At 48.7% G+C, this 15,199-nt stretch overlaps 1 pseudogene; it reads left to right on the plus strand.

The window, feature by feature from the left end:
* Positions 1–7,023: 7,023 nt before the first annotated feature.
* Positions 7,024–7,142, plus strand: LOC135052755 (5S ribosomal RNA; annotated as a pseudogene).
* Positions 7,143–15,199: the final 8,057 nt, after the last annotated feature.

Here is a 15,199-nt window from a genome sequence, read left to right on the forward strand (position 1 = left end):
CATATTGCCAGGTTGACAAAGGTCAGTGTGTGGTGTGAAAGCGCCATGTCTGATTTCCCAGGTCGCCTTACCCGGTAATTCAATCCAGGTTATAAGAAGGGTTATTCCCAGGTTGAATACCGGGTCAGTGGCTGCGTAAACGGATTCCTAGGTCGATGTGACCCGGGACCCGTTTACTAGATAGGGAGAGGTGCCGCGGAGATGAGCTCATCTTCCAGCGCCACCTCCGCCCCCGCTGCCGGCTCTGCCCCCCGCTGCTATGTCAACCGGGTCAGGAAGCCACCACATAGTCTCCAATGCTGGATCCCACCCAGGAAGGACCTGTTTCTAAATCCCGGGTGGGATCCGGCATTGGAGATGTGAAAGGGGTATTATTAATACTAGACGCTGGAGGTATTCTGCTTACTAATGAGGAACAGTGACATTTGATTAGCTGCAGTTTAATGACTGCCAACTGTTAGTGCAAGGAAAGAGATAAAGCCAAAATCGTAGCAGTACTCATTACAAGTGCAGTTACATCTGGCTTCAAGTATGCATACCTCCCAACATGACCCTCTCCAGGAGGGACACACTGCTCTGCTCCTGGACTTCCCTCTTAATTTATGATTGCCATCACCTGTGCCAAAACACCTTTTCTCTGACGTCCTAGTGGATGCTGGGACTCCGTCAGGACCATGGGGAATAGCGGCTCCGCAGGAGACAGGGCACAAAATTTAAAAGTTTGACCACTAGGTGGTGTGTACTGGCTCCTCCCCCTATGACCCTCCTCCAAGCCTCAGTTAGGTTTTTGTGCCCGTCCGAGCAGGGTGCAATCTAGGTGGCTCTCCTAAAGAGCTGCTTAGAAAAAGTTTGTTAGGTTTTTTTTTTGTCAGTGAGTCCTGCTGGCAACAGGCTCACTGCAACGAGGGACTTAGGGGAGAAGAAGTGAACTCACCTGCGTGCAGGATGGATTTGCTTCTTAGGCTACTGGACACTAGCTCCAGAGGGACGATCACAGGTACAGCCTGGATGGGTCACCGGAGCCGCGCCGCCGACCCCCTTGCAGATGCCGAATAGAGAAGAGGTCCAGAAACCTGCGGCAGAAGACGTCTCAGTCTTCATGAGGTAGCGCACAGCACTGCAGCTGTGCGCCATTGCTCTCCGCACACTTCACACCAGCGGTCACTGAGGGTGCAGGGTGCTTGGGGGGGCGCCCTGGGCAGCAATGTAATATACCTATTCTGGCTAAAATATATCACATATAGCCCCTGGGGCTATATGGATGTATTTAACCCCTGCCAGGTTCCAAAAAAACCGGGAGAAGAAGCCCGCCGAAAAGGGGGCGGGGCCTATCTCCTCAGCACACAGCGCCATTTTCCTGCCCAGCTCCGCTGCGAGGAAGGCTTCCAGGACTCTCCCCTGCACTGCACTACAGAAACAGGGTAAAAACAGAGAGGGGGGGCACTTATTGGCGATATTTATAATATTTGAGCTGCTATAAAGGGAACACACTTAAGGTTGTCCCTATATATATTTATAGCGCTTGGGTGTGTGCTGGCAAACTCTCCCTCTGTCTCCCCAAAGGGCTAGTGGGGTCCTGTCTTCTATCAGAGCATTCCCTGTGTGTCTGCTGTGTGTCGGTACGTGTGTGTCAACATGTATGAGGACGATGTTGGCGTGGAGGCGGAGCAATTGCCTGTAATGGTGATGTCACCCCCTAGGGAGTCGACACCAGAATGGATGGCTTTGTTTATGGAATTACGGGATAGTGTCAGCACGCTACAAAAGTCGGTTGACGACATGAGACAGCCGGCAAACCAGTTAGTACCTGTCCAGGCGTCTCAGACACCGTCAGGGGCTGTAAAACGCCCTTTACCTCAGTCGGTCGACACAGACCCAGACACTGACACTGAATCCAGTGTCGACGGTGAAGAAACAAACGTATTTTCCAGTAGGGCCACACGTTATATGATCACGGCAATGAAGGAGGCTTTGCATATCTCTGATACTGCAAGTACCACAAAAAGGGGTATTATGTGGGGTGTGAAAAAACTACAGATAGTTTTTCCTGAATCAGAGGAACTGAATGAAGTGTGTGATGAAGCGTGGGTTACCCCAGATAGAAAACTGCTAATTTCAAAGAAGTTATTGGCATTATACCCTTTCCCGACAGAGGTTAGGGCGCGCTGGGAAACACCTCCTAGGGTGGATAAGGCGCTCACACGCTTATCAAAGCAAGTGGCGTTACCGTCTCCTGATACGGCCGCCCTCAAGGATCCAGCTGATAGGAGGCTGGAGAATACATTAAAAAGTATATACACACATACGGGTGTTATACTGAGACCAGCAATCGCCTCAGCCTGGATGTGCAGTGCTGGCGTGGCTTGGTCGGAGTCACTGTCTGAAAATATTGATACCCTGGATAGGGACAGTATTTTACTGACTATAGAGCAGTTAAAGGATGCATTTCTTTATATGCGAGATGCACAGAGAGATATTTGCACTCTGGCATCAAGAGTAAGTGCGATGTCCATATCTGCCAGAAGAAGTTTATGGACGCGTCAGTGGTCAGGTGATGCGGATTCCAAACGACATATGGAAGTATTGCCGTATAAGGGGGAGGAATTATTTGGGGTCGGTCTATCGGATCTGGTGGCCACGGCAACGGCCGGAAAATCCACCTTTTTACCCCAGGTCACCTCCCAGCAGAAAAAGCCGCAGGCTTTTCAACCACAGTCCTTTCGTTCCTATAAGAACAAACGAGCAAAAGGACATTCCTATTTGCCCCGAGGCAAAGGAAAGGGTAAGAGACTGCAACAAGCAGCTCCTTCCCAGGAGCAGAAGCCCTCCCCGGCTTCTACAAAGGCGTCAGCATGACGCTGGGACCTTACAAGCAGACTCAGGGGCGGTGGGGGGTCGCCTCAAACATTTCAGCGCACAGTGGGCTCACTCGCAGGTGGACCCCTGGATCCTGCAGGTAGTATCTCAGGGTTACAGGTTGGAATTCAAGAAGTCCCCTCCTCGCCGTTTCCTAAAGTCTGCTTTGCCAACGTCTCCCTCCGACAGGGCGACGGTATTGGAGGCCATTCACAAGCTGTATTCTCAGCAGGTGATAGTCAAGGTACCCCTCCTACAACAGGGACAGGGGTATTACTCCACGCTATTTGTGGTACCGAAGCCGGACGGCTCGGTAAGACCGATTCTAAATCTAAAATCTCTGAACCTGTACATACAAAAATTCAAGTTCAAGATGGAGTCACTCAGAGCAGTGATAGCGAATCTGGAAGAAGGGGATTTTATGGTGTCCTTGGACATCAAGGATGCTTACCTTCATGTTCCAATTTGTCCTTCACACCAAGGGTACCTCAGGTTCGTGGTCCAAAACTGTCATTATCAGTTTCAGACGCTGCCGTTTGGATTGTCCACGGCACCCCGGGTCTTTACCAAGGTAATGGCCGAAATGATGATCCTTCTTCGAAGAGAAGGCGTCTTAATTATCCCTTACTTGGACAATCTCCTGATAAGGGCAAGATCCAGAGAACAGCTGGAGGTCGGAGTAGCACTAACCCAAGTAGTGCTCCAACAACACGGGTGGATTCTGAATTTTCCAAAATCCCAACTGATCCCGACGACACGTCTGTTGTTCCTAGGGATGATTCTGGACACTGTTCAGAAAAAGGTATTTCTTCCGGAGGAGAAAGCCAGGGAGTTATCCGATCTAGTCAGGAACCTCTTAAAACCAGGAAAAGTATCTGTGCATCAATGCACAAGAGTCCTGGGAAAAATGGTAGCTTCTTACGAAGCGATTCCATTCGGCAGATTCCATGCACGAACTTTTCAGTGGGATCTGCTGGACAAATGGTCCGGATCGCATCTGCAGATGCATCAGCGGATAAAATTGTCCACAAGGACAAGAGTGTCTCTGCTATGGTGGTTGCAGAGTGCTCATCTGTTAGAGGGCCGCAGATTCGGCATACAGAACTGGGTCCTAGTGACCACGGATGCCAGCCTGAGAGGCTGGGGAGCGGTCACACAGGGAAGAAACTTCCAGGGCGTGTGGTCAAGCCTGGAGACGTCTCTTCACATAAATATACTGGAGCTAAGAGCAATCTACAATGCTCTAAGCCTGGCAAAACCTCTGCTTCAGGGTCAGCCGGTGTTGATTCAGTCGGACAACATCACACAGTCGCCCACGTAAACAGACAGGGCGGCACAAGAAGCAGGAGCGCAATGGCAGAAGCTGCAAGGATTCTCCGCTGGGCAGAAAATCATGTGTTAGCACTGTCAGCTGTGTTCATCCCGGGAGTGGACAACTGGGAAGCAGACTTCCTCAGCAGACACGATCTGCACCCGGGAGAGTGGGGACTTCATCCAGAAGTCTTCCACATGATTGTGGTCCATTGGGAAAGACCAATGGTGGACATGATGGCGTCCCGCCTCAACAAAAAACTGGACAGGTATTGCGCCAGGTCAAGAGACCCTCAGGCAATAGCTGTAGACGCTCTGGTAACACCATGGGTGTACGAGTCAGTGTATGTGTTTCCTCCTCTGCCTCTCATACCAAAAGTACTGAGAATTATACGGCAAAGGGGAGTAAGAACGATACTCGTGGCTCCGGATTGGCCAAGAAGAACTTGGTACCCGGAACTTCAGGAGATGCTCACGGAAGATCCGTGGCCTCTACCTCTAAGACGGGACCTGCTTCAGCAGGGACCGTGTCTATTCCAAGACTTACCGCGGCTGCGTTTGACGGCATGGCGATTGAACGCCGAATCCTAAGGGAAAAAGGCATTCCGGAAGAGGTCATCCCTACCCTGGTAAAAGCCAGGAAGGAGGTGACTGCACAACATTATCACCGCATTTGGAGAAAATATGTTGCGTGGTGTGAGACCAGGAAGGCCCCGACGGAGGAATTTCAACTGGGTCGATTCCTACATTTCCTGCAAACAGGATTGTCTATGGGCCTCAAATTAGGGTCCATTAAGGTTCAAATTTCGGCCCTGTCGATTTTTCTTCCAGAAAGAATTGGCTTCAGTTCCTGAAGTCCAGACTTTTGTAAAAGGAGTACTACATATACAGCCCCCGGTTGTGCCCCCAGTGGCACCGTGAGACCTTAATGTAGTTTTGGATTTTCTCAAATCCCATTGGTTTGAGCCTCTCAAATCGGTGGATTTGAAATATCTTACATGGAAAGTAACCATGCTACTGGCCCTGGCTTCAGCCAGGAGAGTGTCAGAATTGGCGGCTTTATCGTATAAAAGCCCATATCTGATTTTCCATTCGGACAGGGCAGAACTGCGGACGCGTCCTCACTTTCTGCCTAAGGTGGTTTCAGCGTTTCACCTGAACCAGCCTATTGTGGTGCCTGCGGCTACTAGCGATTTGGAGGATTCCAAGTTGCTGGACGTTGTCAGAGCATTGAAAATATATATTTCAAGGACGGCTGGAGTCAGAAAATCTGACTCGCTGTTTATCCTGTATGCACCCAACAAGCTGGGTGCTCCTGCTTCTAAGCAGACGATTGCTCGTTGGATTTGTAGCACAATTCAACTTGCACATTCTGTGGCAGGCCTGCCACAGCCTAAATCTGTCAAGGCCCATTCCACAAGGAAGGTGGGCTCATCTTGGGCGGCTGCCCGAGGGGTCTCGGCATTACAACTCTGCCGAGCAGCTACGTGGTCAGGGGAGAACACGTTTGTAAAATTCTACAAATTTGATACCCTGGCTAAGGAGGACCTGGAGTTCTCTCATTCGGTGCTGCAGAGTCATCCGCACTCTCCCGCCCGTTTGGGAGCTTTGGTATAATCCCCATGGTCCTGACGGAGTCCCAGCATCCACTAGGACGTCAGAGAAAATAAGATTTTACTTACCGATAAATCTATTTCTCGTAGTCCGTAGTGGATGCTGGGCGCCCATCCCAAGTGCGGATTGTCTGCAATACTTGTACATAGTTATTGTTACAAAAAAATCAGGTTGTTATTGTTGTGAGCCGTCTGTTCAGAGGCTCCTACGTTTGTCATACTGTTAACTGGGTTCAGATCACAAGTTGTACCGTGTGATTGGTGTGGCTGGTATGAGTCTTACCCGGGATTCAAAATCCTTCCTTATTGTGTACGCTCGTCCGGGCACAGTATCCTAACTGAGGCTTGGAGGAGGGTCATAGGGGGAGGAGCCAGTACACACCACCTAGTGGTCAAACTTTTAAATTTTGTGCCCTGTCTCCTGCGGAGCCGCTATTCCCCATGGTCCTGACGGAGTCCCAGCATCCACTACGGACTACGAGAAATAGATTTATCGGTAAGTAAAATCTTATTTTTTTATCCATTAACCTGTTCAACACAGGTGCAGACAATCATACATTAAGAAAAAAAGTCCAGAAGCAGAGCATTGTGTCCCTCCTGGAGAGGGTCATGTTGGGAGGTATGAGTATGTGTGTGTGTGTGTGTGTGTGTGTGTGTGTGTGTGTGTATATATATATATCTATATCTCTCTATCTCTAATCTCTCCTGGAATGTGACTGTGGTAAACAATACATTGGGAAGACAAAGAGACCGCCGAAGTTGAGGATACAGGAACACGTGAGGAACATCACAGGAACAAAGTGGAGAGCCATGCTGTGTCCAAGCACTTCACCTCAACACATAACTCCAATCCGGAAGCCCTAACAATTGAAGCCATCGAATTGGTAAAATTGGAAGAAAGAGGAGGAGATCTCGCCAATAAACTGTCACGTCGCAAAATGTTTTGGATTTACCAATTACAGACATTACAACCAAAAGGATTCAATGACAACTATGAGATCGCTCCCTTCTTATGAAATACGGTATAAAAACCTAAAAAAAAAATCTGATTTACCTCCTGCTGCTCCTCTCCCGTAACCACAACCCCTGACCTAATTCCCCCCTTACTCCCCCCCCCCCCCTACCCCCTTCCCCCCCCCTATCATGTTCACAACAACTAATGTTCACCATTTTAGAATGAATAAAACACTGTAGCAATTAGTTAAATTTAAGGGTTGGAGTGAGAGCCTAGACGGCACAACAACGTTACAGTCACACCACGCTGGAAATGCCCAAACACATTCGATCTTGGAAGCCAAGCAGCGTTGGGCCTGATCAGTACCATTAAGGGTGACCATCTGGGAAGATCAGGTACTGTATAGTACGTGAACTAATAGTGGCCTGAGAAAGGCATACACTCCATGTGGTATAAATTGATACACTGTATTTTTTTAAATTCATTAATTATGAGTAATTAGCACAGGGGTGTATATAAGCACTGATAGATATATACACTTTAATTTACAACACACTCACCACATATCATTATTATCAGTAAGCAAGAGCACTTGATAAGTTAAAAGTATCTCAGCACTTTGTGTGTATAAATAAATAAATAATCCTGAGTCACCCACATAATATAATTAAGCACTTGCACTTTAATAATTATACACCAAAAAAATAGTACATTTAAAAAAATTAGTATTACTATAATAGTATGTCACTATCTATATGGAGCTGCTAATTTGTTAACTTGGATAACTTCAGTTGATCATGCACTTCTGATACAAAGTATTTTTATATATTGTTATATGGAATGGTTGCTATGGACACCGGGGCTTCGATATGACGCACTACTAGAAAATGGCCACCGCAGCATGAAGATCTATGGACAAAATCCTATTAAACATGGCCACCGGGAAAAGACATTATTAAACAGAGACTCTCCCCCCCCCTTTGATTACAGCCGCAAGGAGCATACACTGAGGACTGCCTGATAACACTGTGCCGCCGCGGGCGCATGCGCGGACGAAAACCAGAAGTGGGGCGGAAGTGACGTATCGCGTCCTCCGTCACCGGAAGTGTGGCTGAAGTGCCGCAATTACACTGTCTGAGACTGTTAACAACGTTTTTAAGCATCTTTCAACTTCTAAACATACTCGTTTTTAATATAAAATTAGCTCCCAATCACCTGGTAACCACTAGAATTCTCTAGTAAACGTATTATAAGTAATTATTATATAATTGCATCACATGACTCCCTGTGAAGATACAACCCTCCCACCAAGCCATATGGCTATAAATAGAGTTGCAGGTCCATTGTGTCCGTACCCCTTGAAGAAGTCTTATGAGACGAAACGCATTGGGAAACCTTTAACCTACCTCATTTTAAGATAAGGAAAAACTTTTTTACTTGTTCTTATTGTAGTTTCTATATACTCATCTAAGTGCTTTTAGCTCAGATGTGTTTTTATTGTTTTCCCATTTTTTATATATGTTTCTTTTATGTATAACTGTACGGTAATAAATACTTTTCTCTAACGTCCTAAGTGGATGCTGGGGACTCCGTAAGGACCATGGGGGAATAGCGGCTCCGCAGGAGACTGGGCACAAAAGTAAAGCTTTAGAACTACCTGGTGTGCACTGGCTCCTCCCCCTATGACCCTCCTCCAAGCCTCAGTTAAGATTTTGTGCCCGAACGAGAAGGGTGCACACTAGGTGGCTCTCCTGAGCTGCTTAGTGAAAAGTTTAGTTTTAGGTTTTTTATTTTCAGTGAGACCTGCTGGCAACAGGCTCACTGCATCGAGGGACTAAGGGGAGAAGAAGCGAACTCACCTGCGTGCAGAGTGGATTGGGCTTCTTAGGCTACTGGACATTAGCTCCAGAGGGACGATCACAGGCCCAGCCATGGATGGGTCCCAGAGCCGCGCCGCCGGCCCCCTTACAGAGCCAGAAGACAGAAGAGGTCCGGAAAATCGGCGGCAGAAGACGTCCTGTCTTCAACAAGGTAGCGCACAGCACTGCAGCTGTGCGCCATTGCTCTCAGCACACTTCACACTCCGGTCACTGAGGGTGCAGGGTGCTGGGGGGGGGGCGCCCTGAGACGCAATAAAAACACCTTGGATGGCAAAAAATGCATCACATATAGCTCCTGGGCTATATGGATGCATTTAACCCCTGCCAGAATACATAGAAAAACGGGAGATAAGGCCGCCGATAAGGGGGCGGAGCCTATCTCCTCAGCACACTGGCGCCATTTTCCCTCACAGCTCCGTTGGAGGGAAGCTCCCTGGCTCTCCCCTGCAGTCACTACACTACAGAAAGGGTTAAAAAAGAGAGGGGGGGGGCACTAATTACGCGCAGTATTAAAGATACAGCAGCTATAAGGGGAAAAACACTTATATAAGGTTATCCCTGTATATATATAGCGCTCTGGTGTGTGCTGGCAAACTCTCCCTCTGTCTCCCCAAAGGGCTAGTGGGGTCCTGTCCTCTATCAGAGCATTCCCTGTGTGTGTGCTGTATGTCGGTACGTTTGTGTCGACATGTATGAGGAGAAAAATGATGTGGAGACGGAGCAGATTGCCTGTAATAGTGATGTCACCCCCTAGGGGGTCGACACCTGAGTGGATGAACTGTTGGAAGGAATTACGTGACAGTGTCAGCTCTGTATAAAAGACAGTGGTTGACATGAGACAGCCGGCTACTCAGCTTGTGCCTGTCCAGACGTCTCATAGGCCGTCAGGGGCTCTAAAGCGCCCGTTACCTCAGATGGCAGATATAGACGCCGACACGGATACTGACTCCAGTGTCGACGGTGAAGAGACAAATGTGACTTCCAGTAGGGCCACACGTTACATGATGGAGGCAATGAAAAATGTTTTACACATTTCTGATAATACGAGTACCACCAAAAAGGGGTATTATGTTCGGTGAGGAAAAACTACCTGTAGTTTTCCTGAATCTGAGAAATTAAATGAGGTGTGTGATGATGCGTGGGTTTCCCCCGATAACAACTGATAATTTCTAAAATGTTATTGGCATTATATCCTTTCCCGCCAGAGGTTAGGGTGCGTTGGGAAACACCCCCTAGGGTGGATAAAGCGCTCACACGCTTCTAAGGGCTCTACCCTCTCCTGAGATGGCCGCCCTTAAGGATCCTGCTGATAGAAAGCAGGAGGGTATCCTAAAATGTATTTACACACATACTGGTGTTATACTGCGACCAGCAATCGCCTCAGCCTGGATGTGCAGTGCTGGGTTGGCGTGGTCGGATTCCCTGACTGAAAATATTGATACCCTAGATAGGGACAGTATATTTTTGCCTATAGAGCATTTAAAAGATGCATTTCTATATATGCGTGATGCACAGCGGAATATTTGCCGACTGGCATCAAGTCTAAGTGCGTTGTCCATTTCTACCAGTAGAGGGTTATGGACACGACAGTGGTCAGGTGATGCGGTTTTCAAACGGCATTTAGAAGCGACATGAGAAGACACCGTATTATCAGGCGCAGTCTTTTCGTGGACAAGCGGGCAAAAGGTTCCTCATTTCTGCCCCGTGACAGAGGGAGAGGAAAAAGGCTGCAGAAATCAGCCAGTTCCCAGGAACAGAAACCCTCTCCCGCCTCTGCCAAGCCCTCAGTATGACGCTGGGGCTTTACAAGCAGAATCAGGCACGGTGGGGGGCCCGTCTCAATGAATTTCAGCGCGCAGTGGGCTCACTCGCAAGTAGACCCCTGGATCCTTCAGGTGATATCTCAGGGGTACAAATTGGAATTCGAGACGTCTCCCCCTCGCCGTTTCCTAAAGTCGGCTTTACCGATGTCTCCTTCTGACAGGGAGACCGTTTTGGAAGCCATTCACAAGCTGTATTCCCAGCAGGTGATAATCAAGGTACCCCTCCTGCAACAGGGAACGGGGTATTATTCCACACTGTTGTGGTACCGAAGCCGGACGGCTCGGTGAGACCGATTCTAAATCTAAAATCTTTGAACACTTACATACAAAGGTTCAAATTCAAGATTGAGTCACTCAGAGCAGTGATTGCGAACCTGGAAGAAGGGGACTACATGATGTCTCGGGACATCGAGGATGCTTACCTTCATGTCCAAATTTACCCTTCTCACCAAGGGTACCTCAGGTTTATGGTACAGAACTGTCACTATCAGTTCAGACGCTGCCGTATGGATGGTCCACGGCACCCCGGGTCTTTACCAAGGTAATGGCCGAAATTATGATATTCCTTTGAAGGAAGGGAATTTTAGTTATCCCTTACTTGGACGATTCCCTGATAAGGGTAAGATCCAGGGAACAGTTGGAGGTCGGTGTAGCACTATCTCAGGTAGTGTTGCGGCAGCACGATTGGATTCTCAATATTCCAAAATCGCAGCTGGTTCCGACGACTCGTCTTCTGTTCCTAGGGATGATCCTGGACACAGTCCAGAAAAAGGTGTTTCTCCCGGAGGAGAAAGCCAGGGAGTTATCCGAGCTAGTCAGGAACCTCCTAAAACCGAGCCAAGTCTCAGTGCATCAATGCACAAGGGTTCTGGGTAAAATGGTGGCTTCCTACGAAGCAATCCCATTCGGCAGATTCCACGCAAGAACTTTCCAGTGGGACCTGCTGGACAAATGGTCCGGGTCGCATCTTCAGATGCATCAGCGGATAACCCTGTCACCAAGAACAAGGGTGTCCCTCCTGTGTTGGTTGCAGAGTGCTCATCTTCTAGAGGGCCGCAGATTCGGCATTCAGGACTGGGTCCTGGTGACCACAGATGCCAGCCTGCGAGGCTGGGGAGCAGTCACACAGGGAAGGAATATCCAGGGCTTATGGTCAAGCCTGGAGACATCACTTCACATAAATATCCTGAAGCTAAGGGCCGTTTACAATGCTCTAAGCTTAGCAAGACCTCTGCTTCAAGGTCAGCCGGTGTTGATCCAGTCGGACAACATCACGGCAGTCACCCACGTAAACAGACAGGGTGGCACAAGAAGCAGGAGGGCAATGGCAGAAGCTGCAAGGATTCTTCGCTGGGCGGAAAATCATGTGATAGCACTGTCAGCAATTCCGGGAGTGGACAACTGGGAAGCAGACTTCCTCAGCAGACACGACCTCCACCCGGGAGAGTGGGGACTTCACCCAGAAGTCTTCCACATGATTATAAACCGTTGGGAAAAACTCGACAGGTATTGCGCCAGGTCAAGGGACCCTCAGGCAATAGCTGTAGACGCTCTGGTAACACCGTGGGTGTACCAGTCAGTGTATGTGTTCCCTCATCTGCCTCTCATACCCAAGGTACTGAGATTGATAAGATGGAGAGGAGTAAGCACTATATTCGTGGCTCCGGATGGCCAAGAAGGACTTGGTAACCGGAACTTCAAGAGATGCTCACGGAGGATCCGTGGCCTCTACCTCTAAGAAGGGACCTGCTCCAGCAAGGACCCTGTCTGTTCCAAGACTTACCGCGGCTGCGTTTGACGGCATGGTGGTTGAACGCCGGATCCTGAAGGAAAAAAGGCATTCCGGATGAAGTCATCCCTATCCTGATCAAAGCCAGGAAGGATGTAACCGCAAAACATTATCACCGCATTTGGCGAAAATATGTTGCGTGGTGCGAGGCCAGTAAGGCCCAACGGAGGAAATTCAACTGGGTCGATTCCTACATTTCCTGCAAACAGGAGTGTCTATGGGCCTGAAATTGGGGTCCATTAAGTTTAAGTTTCGGCCCTGTCAATTTTCTTCCAAAAAGAACTAGCTTCAGTCCCTGAAGTTCAGACGTTGTAAAAGGGGTACTGCATATACAGCCTCCTTTTGTGCCTCCAGTGGCACCTTGAGATCTCAATGTAGTTTTTGGGTTCCAAAAGTCACATTGGTTTGAACCACTTAAATCTGTGGAGTTAAAATATCTCACATGGAAAGTGGTCATGCTGTTGGCCCTGGCCTGGGCCAGGCGCGTGTCAGAATTGGCGGCTTTATCCTGTAAAAGCCCTTATCTGATTTTCCATTCGGACAGGGCGGAATTGAGGACTCATCCTCAGTTTCTCCCTAAGGTGGTTTTCAGCGTTTCACCTGAACCAACCTATTGTGGTGCCTGCGGCAACTAGGGACTTGGAGGACTCCAAGTTGCTAGACGTTATCAGGGCCCTGAAAATATATGTTTCCAGGACGGCTGGAGTCAGAAAATCTGACTCGCTGTTTATCCTGTATGCACCCAACAAGCTGGGTGCTCCTGCTTCTAAGCAGACTATTGCTCGTTGGATTTGTAGTACAATTCAGCTTGCACATTCTGTGGCAGGCCTGCCACAGCCAAAAATCTGTAAATGCCCACTCCACAAGGAAGATGGGCTCATCTTGGGCGGCTGCCCGAGGGGTCTCGGCTTTACAACTTTGCCGAGCAGCTACTTGGTCAGGAGCAAATACGTTTGTAAAATTCTACAAAATTGATACCCTCGCTGAGGAGGACCTGGAGTTCTCTCATTTGGTGCTGCAGAGTCATCCGCACTCTCCCGCCCGTTTGGGAGCTTTGGTATAATCCCCATGGTCCTTACGGAGTCCCCAGCATCCACTTAGGACGTTAGAGAAAATAAGAATTTACTTACCGATAATTCTATTTCTCGTAGTCCGTAGTGGATGCTGGGCGCCCATCCCAAGTGCGGATTGTCTGCAATACTGGTACATAGTTATTGTTACCAAAAAATCGGGTTATTGCTGTAGTGAGCCATCTTTTCTAGAGGCTCCTCTGTTATCATGCTGTTAACTGGGTTTAGATCACGAGTTGTACGGTGTGATTGGTGTGGCTGGTATGAGTCTTACCCGGGATTCAAAATCCTTCCTTATTGTGTACGCTCGTCCGGGCACAGTATCCTAACTGAGGCTTGGAGGAGGGTCATAGGGGGAGGAGCCAGTGCACACCAGGTAGTTCTAAAGCCTTACTTTTGTGCCCAGTCTCCTGCGGAGCCGCTATTCCCCCATGGTCCTTACGGAGTCCCCAGCATCCACTACGGACTACGAGAAATAGAATTATCGGTAAGTAAATTCTTATTTTTAATATAATTGGCAATTTTACACTTATTATTTGACACCTTGGTCGCTATATATCCCTCATCCCCCCTTTTCCTACATTCTTTTCAAGGGAATCACCATCCCTTTATGTTTTGAGGGATTCAGCTGACGCCCCACTAGCAGTATAGGAGAGTGTCGTATAAGCTTGCCTTTTTACCTTGTATACAACATATCTGTTTCTCATCACAAGTGGCGCAGTATTAATCTTTGTTTTACAATATATATATATATATATTCCATAGACAAAAAACCTTACGGTTTCACATGTCCCATTAAGGCTTCTTACACATGGTCTGGCATTTCAGAAACCTGTTGTAATTTTTCCACTCAAACTACAAAAAGCAATGAAATTCCGATCATTAAGGCTGACGCCTTAATGGACGTGTTCCTTGCGCAATACAGATATGGTATGCCATCACAGCCTGTTGGGTAAGTGCAGATTCAGCACTCTCACAGAGTGAGATTGCTGTCACTCACACAGTGGTGGAGCTGCTAATACACAGATTTGTGTGCTCATTGGAATACACACATGCAGTCTATGCAACTGAAGGTCTGAGCAGTTATGTGGTGCTCCCATCCCACTCGGGGTCATTTCGAGTTGATTGTAGCTGTGCTATATTTAGCACAGCTACGATCATCTTTACTGACATGCGGGGGGACGCCCAGCACAGAGCTAGTCCGCCCCGCATGTCAGTGCCGCCACCCCCAAATACAAAAGCATTGCACAGCAGTGATGCCTTTGTATTTGAGGAGTAACTCCCGGCCAGTGCAGCTCCTGCGTCTGGCTGGGAGGGAATTGTCGCTGCTGCTGGCCGCAGCGGCTGCGTGAGACGTCACACAGCCGCCACGGCCCGCCCCCCCAACGGTCCGGCCACGCCTGCGTTGGCCAGACCGCTCCCCCTAAACAACGGCTTAATGCCGTTCAGCCCCCTCCCGCCCGGCGACCGCTTCTGTCTCAGAGGTGATCGCTAGGCAATGAAAGCTGCCATGTGCTTGCGCACTGCGGCGCTGGCGCATGCGCAGTTCCAACCCAAACGCTGCGCTGCAACAAACTGCAGTGAGCGATTGGGTCAGAATGACCCCCACAGTGCCCACAACCATCCCATTTAGTTTCCACAACAATCCCACCTTGTTCCTACATCCTTCTCACTCCATACATCCATCTCATTTAGTATACACATTTAGCTCCCTCAAACATCTTGGTTAATTGCTAAAACTATAATACGCCATCTACGGTCTATGTATCTACACTTACTTCCCCTATACACCCCCATGCTGCCCTGTCTTCCCCAATCCCTACTGCTGTGTTCTCCCATCTGAACTAGTCTGCATTCACTTATCTGTACCATCTGCCTTTCCCCACCTGTGCCTTGTCTGTA

This window comes from Pseudophryne corroboree, chromosome 2 (genome assembly GCF_028390025.1).
Source record: "Pseudophryne corroboree isolate aPseCor3 chromosome 2, aPseCor3.hap2, whole genome shotgun sequence".
Lineage (NCBI taxonomy): Eukaryota > Metazoa > Chordata > Amphibia > Anura > Myobatrachidae > Pseudophryne > Pseudophryne corroboree.